The 15,120-nt window shown below is 39.6% G+C and overlaps 1 protein-coding gene across 2 annotated transcripts in view; it reads right to left on the bottom strand.

Annotated features, from left to right (window-relative positions):
* Positions 1-15,120, bottom strand: part of lrfn1 (leucine rich repeat and fibronectin type III domain containing 1) — a 209,768-nt gene that overhangs the window by 175,716 nt on the left and 18,932 nt on the right. For both annotated transcript variants that reach the window (XM_088300165.1, XM_088300170.1), the window contains one exon: positions 9,593-9,640. The gene's annotated coding sequence lies outside the window, so the exon portion shown is untranslated. The remainder of the gene's footprint in view (positions 1-9,592; positions 9,641-15,120) is intronic.

Below are 15,120 nucleotides of genomic sequence, written 5' to 3'. Positions count from 1 at the left end.
ACACACACACGACACACTCACACACACTCACACACACTCACACACACTCACACACACACACTCACACACACTCACACACACTCACACACACTCACACACACTCACACACACTCACACACACACACTCACACACTCACACACTCACACACCCCCACCCACACACATGAATGTGATGCAAATAGTTCAAACCAGGTTATGATTATGTACAACACATGGGGTTAGCAGAGCTATGTTTTAAGAAAAGGGGAATTCTTCTAATAGGAACTATTTTTCACATCTGTCAAGAAAAACTAGTTTATGAATATTTTTGTGGGAGTTGATGCCAATTAATGGTGAGGAACAAACTTGCTTCAGGAAAAAAAAAATATCAAGCATATCTTGGAACATATGAGTGAATTTGGCCTTTAGTGTTATGCTCATGTGAAAGAACCCAAACTTAGTTTCTACCTTTCTATTTTTTTCTCTCCAAGTCTTTTCGACCCCAAAAACCCTGAAGGTGTGTGTGTGTTTGCATGTATATCAGGACTTACTCACATAACTAAACACAGTCAATTTGTGAGGCAGGCAAGCAGCAGCCTTGGAGGCTAAACACCCCTCTACTTAAGAGCCAATAATGACTGTCAAACAGCACAACACAGCCCCGGGCCACCCGAACGCATCGCGCGCTGCATCGCAACACAACATTTCCACCCGTCTGCCGAACAAGCTGGCTCATTTGCATATTAGCCGTGGATGATGAGAGTCACATCTCCATGTGCTGCATTGGAATATCAGAAGGAAAGGTAGAAGGAACATCAGATTTTTCCGTGTCACTGTTCTGTATAATGCGGGCATGGAACGCGGGGAAATTGCCACTTCAATTTTCCGCCTTTGGATGTGGTATCAGAGCAGAAGCAGAGGTGGAATATGAGTGTGTATGGATACTTGACACCCTCCATTACAGTTTTGTTGTTTTTAGAGTAAAAGTCTGGCAATTATTGTATATGTTGAACCTTTGACAATGTTTACCGATTTTCGGATAAAGGAAGTTGTATGAATCTATTTTGCAAGGGATAGAGACCAAGAACCACAATGAATGGCAAAAAATTGCAAATAGTTGATGCCCCCAATATTTTTATCTTTTTTTTTTTAATAAGTGTATATGTTGATAGTTTAAAGTAATAATACATCTCAACCTAGGGCCCGACAGATATGGATTTTTGGAGACCTATAACTAGACAAATTATTAAAAAAATAATCATACATAATGAATAAAATAACATTTTTTGGTCCCTTAACACTTAATCTATATCATTTATTACAGGCACAACATTTGACGGTATTATGATATTTCGTCCTTTAATACATGTTTAACCTTAAAACAAAATCTGCCAATTTTTGTCAAGTTTGAACGGCATTATTCCGTGTAAAAATGAAAAAATTCCAAGAGAGATATCTGTCCATTTAATTTTTAAATCAGACTTTCAATTAATAGGTCAGACCAAAAATATGATCCTGAAACACTTTTTAAAATCATAACAACTTAACGAAAAAGTCATGACTAGCAAATAGTTTGTAAACAAATGTGAGGATGCTGGCTTGAAAAAAAAATGTAAAAGCTTTTTTTAGCCACTAACCATATTTTTTTATTTATTTCCAGTACATATACATTGAACCTTCTTCTACATGCACAACAAATACAGAGAGAAGAAAAATAAGCGGCAACGGGTCAAATTTTCCGTGAATAATTTATTGCAAAAAACGCAAAAATTGTAAAAACTGTATGAAAACTTTCACGCAGTCACAGCAATAATCTGCTTCACTGGGTTCTGTGTAGAAGGCAAAGGCGGCAGTTACATCATACCGCACTCAACAGACAACAATAACAACATCTGGGACTGCGAGAGTACATGCAGATGGCACTCAAAGGGACAAATATTGTATATTTGTGTTCATTTCAATTGACAGCAAAGGAATATTACCATAAATACAGAAGCGGATTACAGAAGCAGGAACGCGGGGGGGGGAACGTCACAAGGGAAATTAGTTAGAACACATTGAAACACATTCAGTACATCTTAAATACATTCATTCAAACGCTTCCTCGGGGCTCCTTTTATGCCAGTTTGATGTAGGCGTCTACTAGGTGGGAGGATTTTTTTTTTTTTTAAACGCATTTTTGGAATGATACTAAACGATGTAGCCAGGATTTACACATTTCACCTTAGAATGATACCAAAACAAAATACAAACGCCTATCGTGAAGAAATGCAAAGAATGGGTATGAACTGAAGCTTACTCGCGAACTAATAAGTCTCACAACTCTCAAGAACTAACAGACTCACACAACAACTTTAACTGTATTCATTGGAAACGATGGCGCCACATAACGGCGAAATCTGCGCCGCAAGACCGCATTCTGAATTCATTTACGTGCACCAATGCTGCTGTTTTGGTTAGCAAAAAGGCTCAGCCGTTCAATATTTGTGAACGTTATCTTTTATTGAGTTCAAAGCAAACATGGGGCATCAGCATTTGGCTGCACACAAATGAAGTCAAGCCCATGAGTGTAAATGCTTCCAGGTTAAAAACTTGGCTCCCCCCATACGTTTGTTTCATAATGTTGGTCTTTTACTAATTTTAGAAATCAACTTTTATTATTTATTTTTAAATATTTTAAAGTCTTCCATTGATGTGTTTAAATGTTGGCAATGTATGCTCTTTTAGTACAAGTAATTTCGATACGTCCTATTTTATTGCTGGTGAGAAACTTCAAATTTTCTCATTTGTCTTTAGAGGGATTCCGCGGTTCTTCTTTCCTGACGTGACATTCCGAGGTTACGGACAGCATTCAATGAGCTACGTGAGTTTACTCAGTGGTATAAAAATATGGAGTTACGTGGCACAAGAAGCTCCTAACCGACATACATACATTCGGTCTGAATGATGATCCATCAGTCCGTCAGAAAACATGAAAGGGATTCATCCTGCTGTTAAAAATATTTCATTAGTCCTAAACAAGTCATCAGCGGTTGCCGTGTTGACGTCTCGATCAAGCGAGGGAGACAACTCTCCTCTTTACTCAACTTATTAACCGAAGTAATCGCTTGATGCGCCGCGGGTAATCACTACAGGCAGCATCGCATGGTCGCCAATTTCAAATGTCGTCTGCGGGGATATCACCTGACGTTTTAAAAGTGTCGCTCTCGATTTGTTGCCGCGGCAACAACATCACCACGGTTTGCATGCAGGGTTTTCATTCGCAGAATACAGACACCAAATATTTTTGGGTGCGTGTGTGCAGCTTTTGTAAAATGTCTGCAGACTGAAATCAAATCTATTTCTCATTACGGAGGCACACTCGGGCATAACCACAATATGAATATGAAGCCTTGTCTGATATTTTACTTTCTCGCACAAAAACTTCACTGAAGACTTTCTGGCTATTGCTTCCTACACAGGCTCCAAGTATTAGTAATTATGTGACCAAGCAAATACGACTATAACGCGTTTCTCTGCGACATTGCAAAAAATGTACAATATCAGTTATTAGGTCATAAAAACATTCCCCCGTGTGGAAATGAACGTCGGATTTAAACAGGACGTATGCAGGGCTTTGATGAAACATTTTGCATTTTTACTCGATACGCAAGCTCACTTACAAGATTTCGACACACAAATTGTCATAACTGCACATCGCCAAGAAGACAAAAATGCTGGAAGGATAATAATGCTCTCTTTTACTGCATTCATGTTCATCCATTTATGCCTTAGCACCTGGATACTGTATATCCATGACAAGAACTCCGTGGAAATGTAAAGAAGTACCGTCAACATAAATAAAAAAACATCGCACATCGCGCACGCTTTTCGCAATATTCTCTTGCCGGTCATGGCACTCAAACTTGTGGCATTTTCTTCACAGGCCTCAAGTACTCTTCACAGTTACATGTGAAAAAGTGTTGAAGAATTTGATTGCTTTCTGAATCCCTGAGGCAAATCGCAGAATTTTGAGGCACTCACATCCCGTGAGTACATATTTGCAGAATTTCGATTACAAATGGCCAAAGTCTATTTTTGATGAACGATAGCACATTCGATCGAGATGGGGAAAGATATTGCGGGGTGGTTCACACAGCCTGCGCTTGTCTCTCAAATGGAATTTTACAGCAAAAACAAAACACTTTTTTCTTTCTTCCAGAATCTTCTGACAGAAAGTACTTTGGGCCAGTTGAGCTAAAGTCACTTTTATTTTATCTTTTCGTCTTTCTCAAATTGAAGGTAGCCTCTCAAAGCTAATTTTCCCCCTAAATTGATATCAAACAAAGCACTGCATCTATTAACAACCGCATTAAAACGTTTAGAGAAACTGTAAACAAAGCCCTGCATGTCTTAAACATTAAACGGCAGGGCGCCAACACGTTTGTGTTTTTTTTGCTCTAAAACGACATAATAGCTTTGAGGTCATTGGACAGGATGGAATGACTGAATTTACGAAGCAATGCGCTTTGATGCTGCGCCTTGTCCTGTTTTTTTTTTTACAGCAAACACCTGCTCCAACACACATGCAAGCAGATTAGGAGCGAACGCGTTATCTTTCCACTCCACATTGGAGTCTTTTACAGGGGCCGAATTTCAATTTGGGACCAGACTCTATTAACTCCTTCCGCAAAAAAAAAAAAAAAAAAACGTCAGGCAGACGCCGCTCATTTGTTGCCGAGAGCTTGTTGGCTCACTTCAAGGACTCTGTCAGAGAAATAAATCCCAGCTGGAGGGAATGGAGCCATGCTGAATCATTAGGAGGACCAACAGGTTCGCAGATGTTGCAATTAAAAAGCACTGTTGCTCATTACAACCCAAACCAATAAACTAATTACAACAATGTGCTCGCAGGCCACAAAAATCGGTACACTTCACTTCTTATGTACGTTTCAGGGAAAAAAAACAAATCAAACGTCAGAGAGGTTTTCATTCAACAAAATGTCGACTTTGGTGGAACTTCACGGCTAGACTCGCGTGGGATAAAACAAAAAAGAAAACATGCTAACAGTTGGTACGAGTACAGGAGTACTAAGGCAGATTTTTATTATTTTTTTTTTTAAATTATACTCGTAAAGCACCATTTCAAATTCCTATCAAGTATAACATGTTAATATGCGTCTGAAAAAGTGCTTCTCAAATAGCGGGGCGGGGCCCCCTGAAGGGGCGCGTGCGATGCTAAAGGGGGCACGTGTGATCCTGGGGAATATGCTTTTTTTTCCGCTGTACGACAATGAAGTGTAATTTCACATCCACTCCAGTAGTTGGCAGTGGCGCTCTCATTTCCCATTTTCTGCAGCGAGTATTAACTCTATGGTCTCGGTTTGTTTTGCAACGAAAATGCTATATTTATAGTTGCAGCTGAGAATGGGTGGTGGGGGCGCAAATTGTTTTCTTCTTGCTGGGGGGGGGGGCGTAACAGAAAATAATTGAGGCGCACTAGTATAACGGTAAGTATGCTAACATGTTAAGGCTGAGCGAAAGCCTTAACCTTGTATTCACTCGGATAGCATTTCATGACACCAGCTTGTATGCTAACATAACACAACAACCAATCACTAACTTTAAATACTTCAAATGCCACATTTTAGTGAAGCACAGTTAATGCACTATTCAAGAAATAAAAAAAAAAGGAAAATGTAGATAGGGAAGTAGAATAAATAACAGATAATGTATTGTGCACACCCTCTAATAACTGGGCATGTGGCCGTTTATAATTAAGCAATTACATTCAAATACTGTTAATGGGATTAAGCACACACCTGCCACCATTTAAAGTGTCTCTGATTAACCCCAAATAATGTTCAGATGTTCTAGTCGTATTTTTCCTGATAATTTTGGAGTCGCATCATAGCATACGTCATGGTCTTCAGAGAGCTTCCACAGCATCAGAGGGACCTCTTTGTTCAAAAGTATCAGTCGGGAGAAGTGTGCATGTGAATTTGCCAGGATTTAAATATATCGTGGGCCATAAGGAAAACAGTCACCATCAAGTGGAGAAAATATGGCACGGAAACCACCGTAGTACGGTTAAAAAAAAGTTATTTAAAGGGTTCCATCTCAGTGAGCAACATGAAGCAACAAACATTTTTTAACTGAGGACACTAACAATTTAACGTTGGCTTTTGTTTTGCGATGTCAGCATTGGCATCCTTAGTAGTAAGTACTCGGCACATTGTTCTATTGACGTGAATAATGTACAGTACATGTGTAGGAGGGTAAATCCCTACACACACATACACAATGTGTTTTTCATAGAGGAGCGTCTTTGTTTGCCATGGAAAATAATCCATCGGTGCTTTTGCGCATGTGCTCCAGGCTAATGTGTGTCTGTACTGTATACGTGTTGATGTTAACAACAGCAATGCCAAATTTAGTAGCGTCAGCGACCTTTTTTTCTTCTTTTTTTTTTTAAGAGTGCAAATGGATAAAGAGGGACAAACAATGGACAAGGATATGATAAATGATAAATCGCATTGGCGGGCCGTGGATTTCACCCGCTTCAGTGAAGTCGAATTTAGTCCGACTTGAATAAATCCCCCTCACATTGCCATCAGTTATGACACCACAGCTGGAGAAATAATAGACAGAAAGACTTACACACTACTGAGTGTTGGACGACCTAGCTTCTCTTGAAAGGTCCGTCTTGAAAATGTCCTCACAAGTGTATCTGCAGTTAAATCCACACTTTTCCCTCCTTCGGCCATAGACTTTCGAATGATCGCCAGTTACGACTTCCTTGTGTGTTGGTTCCGGATAGCGCAGCCCCCTCACGAGAGAGTATCCAATCACAAGCCGCGTTCATCACCTTCAATATAAGGCCAGCAAGAAGGCCTTACTGTCATCAACTCGCGATGTGATTGGCTATCGCAACTGTCTATCAACTGTAAAAAAAATAAATAAAAAATAAAAAACCCTCACACACAGAATAGACGCCCGCACGGCGAATACTGCGTGCCACTGGTATTACGGCAACACGAGCTAGCTGAATTCTGATTGGATAAAAACTCTAACCTAAAAATTCAACAATGTGAAGAATATGATCATGATTTTTTGATTATGTTAAACCAGCAGAGAAGGCCTTGATGACCCACGACTGATAAATTGATACCATTTTAATTAGCTAATCATATATGGTATAATACAGAAATACAGAAAGCACTAAAGCAAATTAACATAACTTTTGAGACTCAAAAACAATTTCAAGTCAACAAACCAATAAAATGGCAGTTCGATAAGGATTTCACATTGGTGGGCGGGGGCAGGAAACTGGCCAAAATGCTCACATGCTAACAGTTGACATGCTAACATATAGAAAGAAAGAAACCACAATAAGGTTTTACACAGCTATGACTGATATTCTATTTTGGCTTATAGTCAGATAATATTTCAAGTGAGCGCAGGTAAAATGCTAACACGCTAACAAGTCATATGCTCAACTAACTGGAGTTCAGGTGGCGGCTGTGCACACAAGTGTGTTGATGTTTTACTCCAGTGCTGCCAAGGTGGTCTAACAGAATTTTCCACACGTTATTTGTATGTGCACTGTAGTTGGGGAAATATAGCCGCAATAAATAGAGCCCAAAAGGATAAGGTGGGACAAAAGTGAACACCAGGCTATCTGGCGTCCACAAGCTAACTGTCACTCTTATCTGCCTTCTTCCCGCCACCGTAACGTTAATCACGTCTCACCACAGACGATACTTGAGAAAAGTTAGCTGAACTGGCCGCGCACTTTACAGATCTCATTTGATTTTCCCCACCGATACCCGATGCGGCAATTTATGCCCGTGCTCAGTCAAGTAGATGGAGACAAAGAAAAAAAAATTGAAGCCCACAATTCTTGCTGCACCCCCAGTTTCATGAGATCAACAACACGAATCCGTGAGGAGTCATCCTGAGTCAGAAGCAATTCCAGCATCGTGGCTGCGCCCTGAGAAGCTCAGGTGCACTCGACACATTTGCATCTATTTACACTTTCGCAATCACCGCTGCATGGATTTACATATATAAAAACGCAGGATATATTACTCCGCTCTTCTTGCTTGTTTTACCATTCAGTGAGTGTCAGTTTATGGCGTTACATCATTTAAATAACTGATTACCGATAATGTTAGCTTACAAACTTCTTGCGCTTCAATCTCAGGTAGTGAAGCGTACTGACATACTAGATTGCGATCTTAAAGCAAGATTAGCAACCACCTAATCCTTTAAGGGTAACCATTTTAAATCCTTTTTCGAGTCAGTATTTGAGATGCAAACGCTAACATGCTAATAGTTTCTATGCTAGCAACCTGCTTAGACCCTGTAAGTTAGGAACATTTCAGGGCTAAATGGACAGGCGCCGAAGCCTCTTGAAATAGGTCATATGCTAATATACCAGCAGGATGGCAACCTGAGCGCAGAAACCGCTAAGACAAAAAAAAAAAAAAAAATCGATAAGATTTTAGATTTCGACAAGTAATATGAAAATGGATGATGTGCTTTACATATCATCAGAACATGTATAGCAACTGCAGTACAGAAAGCACTGTGAACAATCACACAGTTTTTAATTCTATCCTATTAATGTACTATTTCTCATTTTAAGACAGTCAGCAGCAATTGGGCAAATTAAGTAATAAATCAAAAAGAGGCGTTGAGTTGTTTAAATGTTACTCCCAGGTGTCGATTAACCAACTTAGAAAAAAAAATAATAAATAAAAAAAAAAAAAAAGAATTACACATCTTTGTATTTAAAACACCCAGATAGTTTTACATCAATAAAATCCATTTAGCTTAATGCTAACATTGAAAAACATGTTTAAATAGGTCAACAGCATCCAGGACAGTGGATATTTTCCACAAGTTCATCAACAGTCTCTGCATTCATGGATGGTGAAAAAGCCATAATTTTCGTAAACATATTACTTGTGTCCTGGTTTATATATATATTTGAACAGAAACAATTGCTTTCTGAACTTTGGCGATTATTTGTAGTTCAAGGAACAAACCGAAATGATCTGAAAAAGCCAGATGTTTAACATCAACAGCTGATATACCTTCAGAGATATTGAGATCAAGAACGTGACCGTGAGTACGTGTTGACCGTCTTACATGAGAGAGACCAAAAGCCTTGCAAGGCTATTGCGTCGATGTCCATGAATTATTTGCAAGGCTTTTAATTCGATGTTTTTCTTTGCGGCACATTGGTGCCGGATTACAGAGTGAATAAGGTCTGGACTTTCTGACAATGCAAACCAAATAAACGGGTACCCGGGGCCGAAAAAAAAATTAAATCTGAGCTTATTTTTATTTTTTATGAATCAAAGTTCCTGAATTACGTGAGGACTCGTTCTTCACCAAGATGAACTGCTAACAGTTTGTGTGCCAACATTTATCAAAATAGCAAAGTATACTACTCTAAGGCAGAGAAATTTTCTTTTCATCCAAAACAAAAGAAAGGGCGTAGTTCTGATATATAATTCACATACTTTAGGTAAAAAAATTAGTGACCTACTGTTTTGTCACTGAATGGAGACGGTTACTTAAAATAGGATTTTAAATAACAGACATGCCCGGCAGATGTACTCACGTTGCACAAAGGTCATGATTCATGTCTTCTTTATTCCAAGTGACCAACCTGGAAAGAAAAGCACATGTAAATACAAGAATGTACTCGCCTGAATTTCCAAAGTAGAATTATGTTGCTGCTGTTGTTCTTTTACTGTAATTAGTGACATCATTTGTTCCACTATAGCATTTCATCTGCAAGCACTCCCTCGGGGGCCCGGATGAATTGAGACAAAAAGATCAATTGCTCCAATTAGTTATTTATGAGAAACGTGAATTGTGCTTTAACAGCTTATTAAACCTTCATCACCTAGTTCCCCGTAGACCACAATGAGCGCCACATTGGATTGTATTGTATCCACTTTGTGTGACATGAAAAGACGTGAAGTGTGCATTGTTTGATTGTCGGCAGCAGCGAGCAACCCGTAGCTAACGAGGGAAAACATTCAATAAATTGTCATCCCCGTTGATAAAAAGGAAGCGAACGACGCTGAAAGGATGCCCGGTATTAGCCCGGTGATATGTGAATGTGGCGGTGGGTCGCAGCATTTCCTTCAATAGCGCCTTCAAGACTGCAGCACAATTTACCACCTAGGGCAGCATATATGGGGAGGAGAAAAAAAAAAAAACTCAAAAAGGCTAATATACTTTACACAATGGAATGGAAGTGAGTGTACGTTTCAAGAACTCATTGCTTACATTTAACCGCTTTACAAAAAAAATAAAATAAAATTCAAGCCAGGGTTGGTCAAGTAATTTAGGGCTTCGTGATAGTGTATTAAGGCAAGAGTTAAGGTTTCATTGAAGGCTCAGGGTTTTAAATTCAAATTTCAAGACTTGATTAAAGTTTCAAAATATAGCCAGTATAGTTTCAAAATAGGGTTGCAAAAAAAAAAAAAAAAAAAAGTAGTGGTTTTGTAGTGGGTTTCAAATCATGGTTTCAAGTAAGAGTTAGGTTCCCAAAATAGGGTTTTAAGGCAAGTGTTGGTTGTTTTCGAGCCTGATTTTAGGTTTACAACTCCAGCTGTTGTGAAATGTGCTATATAAATATATTGTAAAATTGTAAAATAAGCCTTCTAGACTTTTTTTTTTTTAGGGGGGTGGGCTTAAAATTATAGTTTCATGCAAAGGTCAAAATGCCAATAAAAATAGTTTCATAATTGTGTCTATTCTGGTGTAATTAATTAATTGGTGTAATTGCCTGTCGTCATGTGTTGCGCCACAATTTGTGTTGAAATCAGCTGCAAATACGTGTCGGATATGTTTTTTTTTTTTGGTTTGGTTTTTAAATAAGAGTTGAGCGCATCATTGGACAGGAAGAAGAGCCAAGCATCGACCAAGTCCATGAATTTGCTTCTCATTAGCACCCACGTGCACGCTCTCGCATTTGGATTCTCGGCACACACTGCACAGCTATTTATGGCAGCCAGCCCTTCTTATTCAGCAACTTCTTTTGAAAAAAAAATAAAAGGCCAGCAAATCCATCAAAAAGTCCTTGATTTGAACAAAATAACACGTCTGTATGAAAAGGGAACAATTTGTTAAAAACATTTACAAAAGAGCTTGCTCATTCACCGTTTCCAGCATAAAGGAGAGCATTTTCTCATTAGCAAGGTTGGCACTCGGTGCTACAGACATATTTGTTTTCGAGACGTTGCTGTCGGCTGACGGCAGATAAATCTTACTTTAAGCTGTGTGACAGGACCCCGGCGACAAATACAAAAACGTGGACGCAAGATTTATGCCGTCATCTGTCTCTTATGTGTGCGAAAAGTAGGAGGGTGGTGGGAAGAGAGAAGAAATATCTTTCACAGCTTGGCCTTAATGTGCTGCGTGGTGTCAGCCTTTAAAAATATCAGGTGGAGCTTGCAAAAACGCTAGCGGTTGCGCTATAATAAAGTCCATCCTGTTTTGATTGCGACTTGCCAATACACTCGTGTCAACGAAGATATCACACTTTTTTTTTTTTCCCCCCACAATTTAAAAGTTCCTAAATCCCAGTGAAACGCTCGTGTCAAATAAACCAAGGATGAAAAATTACAGCATGCTTCACTCCACTGCCTTCCCTCTACCGCTGGGCCAACGGCGAGTACAGATTCCGTTGCCATTGCAACCAAGGGTAGCGTTAGGGTTTGAGATGTGAGCTGTTACTACCAGCTAATCATGTAGTAATAGCCTAAGAGAGGGCCAACAACTAATTGACTGATATTTTTGATAATCAAGGAATCATTTTATTCCGGTTTCAATTTTAAACCGTCCAAAATGGTTGGAACTTCAGATTCTCACCAGTAAATATCTCATTTTAATTCAAATATAACATGGATTAAGGATTAAGAATGTCATCTTTGTGCCATTTCTCCGAATTCTTTAGAGATAAGCCCGTTTTGAGGGATTGGTCCTGTCACATGCAAGCAAGCCATCGTTCAACCCACCTTCACTGTACCACTGAGCAAAGATAGAGTACATATTCCATTACCATGGAGACGTGGGCGGAGTTAGGTGGCGACTACCAGCCCAGAATGCAATGAAAAATAAGTACCTATGATGACTATGTAACTCCGTCAATTTTATTTTCTCTCGAGGATGCAGCACTTCATCACTGAGTCACTATGTATTACATATGTTAGTGTAGCAGATCTGTGCATGTGGCGCATGCAGCAGACACATTGCCAACCAGACTTAAAATATCCTCTTTCTCCATTGACAACTTGGATCAACAACAGTTATCGACTGCATGCTATGCTAATACTTTAGCTCTGCTTAGCTTTTGACTAACGTTAGATCGGTGTATGGCGCTTAGAAATGGCGGATCTTCACCCAGCCTGGTTGCCAAGTCATATCACATTCCAGCAAAAGTCCAATCCAATTGCTTTTGTTTTTTTCCCCAGACATAGGCAGGTAAGATTTGGTTGTTTCATTTTCCACTTGATGTTTGGGCAAACACTCCAGAGACAACGTAATGCATGCCAACAATTAAAATTAAAAACTATTCCATGTTGATTTGTTTCCATATTTCTTTGTTCTTGACCTTTCGCAGTCATCTCAGACGAGTACAATCTAGCGCGGCTCCACAAGTGAAGGCTGTCAGCACCAACTAGGCGTCACAGAGTGTTGCACAGGGACTTGGATGGTTGGTTTGATGCACTTCAGGCCAAAATGCGATGCGATGCGCACCGGAGCAGAGAGCACATCCAAAGCGTTTTGCGTCACACCTTCCTCCATTTAGCAAATCTGTACGCTTTACTTTGTTTAGTTCTTAGAAAACCAGGCCAATGTATGCATTAGTTATTTTGTGTTGTAATCAGATATACTTATATATATGTAAATAAATACAGCTGGTATTGATGATTAACACTAAATAAAAAACGTTTAACGAGCCGCATGTGGCCGTAGTTTGCCCACGCCTGGCTTAACCGATAGTCTCGACATCACTGAAGATTAGTAACATACTAAAATGTAATTTAGAAAAAAAAACAAACAGTAATTTCAATAGTTTGCATTCATGAGCACGCTGTATTTTGAGGGTTTGCGACTTCTTTTTCGAGAAGCTTTGGCATAATGATAGACATGAACATTTCAGTGTTTATTTTATTTTGAAACGTTTAATCAAAGATTAGTGGTCGAAGTTTGGACGACTGAAGAGTAGACCGATTTTAAACTGTAACTGAAAAGGCATAATTATCATGCCATCCACAGTCAGGGTTTCATGAAATCATATGAACAAAAATGGCAGAGTATTTCGGGATCTGGGGATACTGCATCCTTGTGACCCAACAGCAGCCCACCGGGAATTTTTACGGTGCTCCATTTTAGACACTCAAGTACTGCTACTGAACCTTTATTCACTTGACTGATCTCAGAATCTACCCGAGCAGAGGAGTAGAACTGCATCGCATCTCACCGACAGATGCTTCAAAACGGCGTTGGTCTTTGTCGAGGTAATAATGTGTGATGCGGCTCATGTGTTACACGTTTTGTTATGGGCAAAATGGTCCGCGCGTCAACTGCTGTCTCGTCGACTCTCATGTAAAACATTTTTTGACGACACACACTTGTCACCCTCAGGGGGCACAAACAGGAGCGGCGCGCCGGACGACAGATGAAGATAGATGGAATAAGCGTCGCGGCTACAGCTTCTCATCTTCACACACGCCGCGGGCCGTGTTGTCAGACCGAAAAACACACCCCCGCGACCGGCACTTGGAAAAAAAGGAAACAAAAGTAGCCGAATACAAAAAGGAGGAAGCTCCGCGCTTCCATTGAGAGCTGACCTGGGCTTGGTGGATCAGAACAGATTTTCTCCTTTCATCCTTTTCCCTAAAAGTAGGAGGAATGATTTGCAAACCGGAGCTTATCCCGGCTGCCATCAAGGATCGAGGCTTGTGGAGATAGTCGAGGGTCTTGATTCACTAAAACCACCCGAACTATCCTTATCAAGCTCCACAGACGCTGCTGGCAAACGCTACATCATTCTCTTTTTTTTTCTATCTTCATAGTGCCCTGAAAAGGTGGGTGTGGTAATGACAACCGTGACAGGAAGTGAAAGCTTTATTGAACACTTTACATATTGTAACCCCCAAAAGGATACACACGAACCGACTTATCACCGTAACTGTTTTTTTTTTTAAGCGATAGGAGGCCCCACACAGCAATCTTGAGTCTCCTCCCTCAAACTCTGTCAGTTTTAGTATCAAGATCAGCTGTGTCAAATAAAGGTCAAGAAAATAAATACTGTGCCACATGCAGTTTGGATTTAGTTCCCGTCGTTGAGAATAAGCACCTGGAGCTAAATCCAAACTGTGGCAGGTTTTTTACTATCTGGACCTGGATTTGGTACATATGATCAAATCTGACCTGTGACAAGGTTATTATAGTTCACAGAAGCTAATAAAATAACATGAAATAAAATATTTTGGTTAAAATAAACTAACAAAATTATTAAAGAAAAAAAATGCATTTTACATTTACAAAATGAAAGAAACGTATCTAAAACTGCACCAAAAATGTCCCCCATCTTTGTCAATGAATTTAATACATAAGCCTTTGGGGTTCATTCTGAAATGTATTTATTTCGTTATTAGCACAGCCGTTAGCCGGAAGGAAGGAAGGTCAAACAGTCGTCTGTGAGTTGTGGTCCGTTTATTGCGTGTCGCCTGGAAGTGCAGTCATCATCAGCCAATATGACATGGCTCCATCGCTTAGCAATTAGCTTGAAATGCTAATGCTAATGTCAAGTGCTAAACGCTATGTAGCCATGCCAGCCTAACTTTAGCCTATCTTAGCTTAGTTTATGCTTCTGCCGTGGGGTTATTTTCTTTGGTAGGATGACTATAATTCCTGTTTTTTAGTCATTTTAAAGTGTGTTTCGGAACTAGTTTTGATAATAATCTACTTATGTATTTCTTTGAAGGTTTTCAACCCAATTGTAATACTGCAATTCAAATGAACTAAAGAAGAAAATGTGCCATCTGAGTTCATCATCTACATTCCTCCCGCTGGCTGTTTTTTTAGGTCATACAAAGAATGAGGCAAAAACCTGACTCAACATCG

This window comes from Idiotropiscis lumnitzeri, chromosome 7 (assembly GCF_059441095.1).
Source record: "Idiotropiscis lumnitzeri isolate Australia: NSW breed Sydney's pygmy pipehorse chromosome 7, RoL_Ilum_1.0, whole genome shotgun sequence".
NCBI lineage: Eukaryota > Metazoa > Chordata > Actinopteri > Syngnathiformes > Syngnathidae > Idiotropiscis > Idiotropiscis lumnitzeri.
This window is presented reverse-complemented; position numbering and strand designations above follow the sequence as displayed.